The following is a 1321-nucleotide window of genomic DNA, read 5'->3' as shown; positions in this document are numbered from 1 at the left end:
GGACCGTGCACTGCCACTGCTGAGGCTGTGGGGGTGCCCAGGACCGGACCAGACCCCACTGGGCCCCCCCACAGCCTCAGGCCCTGGTGCCCCGGCACCGCCTGCACCGGCGGTAGTTCCGCCACTGTTTAAATATGGAGACAAGGCACCTTGACTATTATTAAAGAGGAACTTTACCCACCAATTTATTGTCTCCCAAAACAGTTAAATTTTAGGCACGCCAAATGTCAAGGTTGCCAGTGTACTTATTTCAGCTCTCAACCAAACTTAAAAGCCCTCGAATAGCTGGTCTCATAGCTGATCACATACAGTATGCAGCACCATGGCAACTGCAACTAAAATAGAGGCTATGATGACAACCTCCTTGACTGTAAGGGATAGGAGGTTGTAGTTCTGCTTTGACCAGTTGCCGTCCGCCAGTTGAAAAAAAACGGACGGACGGCACTGCTGCATTAGCGGGTTGCTGTCTCAAGACGGCATTTTTTTTCTGCTTGTGCGCGCCCCCTAGCGCGCGCACGGGCAGAAAGAACTAGTGCAATGCATAGAGCCATTACCGGCTGTTTAACCACTTGCTGTCCGCCCGTTGTAAAAAAACGGACGGGCAGCAATGCAGCATTGGTGGGTTGCCGTCTCCAGACGGCTTTTTTTTTCTGCTCGTGGGCGCGCACGGGCAGAAAAGACCCGACCAATGCACTAATCCGTTACCGGGTGTTTCACATATAGACGATCGGTGGCTCCATAACCCGCTGATCGTCTATATGTGCTCGTTTTTTCGGGACCGGCTCGGGAGGGCGTCAGGAGGAAGAGGGAGAGAGATCAGCTCCTTGCTGTCTCCCTCCGGGCTGTGAATGCAGAAATGGTGTGTATTACATCACTTCCGCATTCACCTGTCAGTCATCTGGCTGCTATAGCCAGAGAAAAGAAGCTGATGAAGCAGATCTCTGCTTCATCGGCTTCTTTTGGGGTCCCCAGGTGACATTAGGGTTCCTAGAGACCCCTAATGTCTCCATAAAGAGGACCTGTCAGTGTGCCTTTGCTATTATATAGGGGGATTGTTATCCCCCCATATAATAGCAATAACAATAAGTGCAAAAAAAAAATATATATAAATAAAAAAAATAAAAGTCACATATAAAAAAGTAAAATAAAATAATTAATAATAAATGTTTTATCATTTAATATAGGGGAAATAGTTAACTCCCCCACCCCCACGTTTACGCAGATATAAACGTAAATACGCGTCCGGTGCACCAGCGCGCGAGAACGACAATTGCGCTATTCACGTTACATATCACCACAAACGTCGCAGTGAGAGCAATCA

Source organism: Nanorana parkeri, unplaced genomic scaffold (assembly GCF_000935625.1).
Source record: "Nanorana parkeri isolate BGI_ZX_2015 unplaced genomic scaffold, ASM93562v1 scaffold2272, whole genome shotgun sequence".
Taxonomy (NCBI): domain Eukaryota; kingdom Metazoa; phylum Chordata; class Amphibia; order Anura; family Dicroglossidae; genus Nanorana; species Nanorana parkeri.
This window is presented reverse-complemented; position numbering follows the sequence as displayed.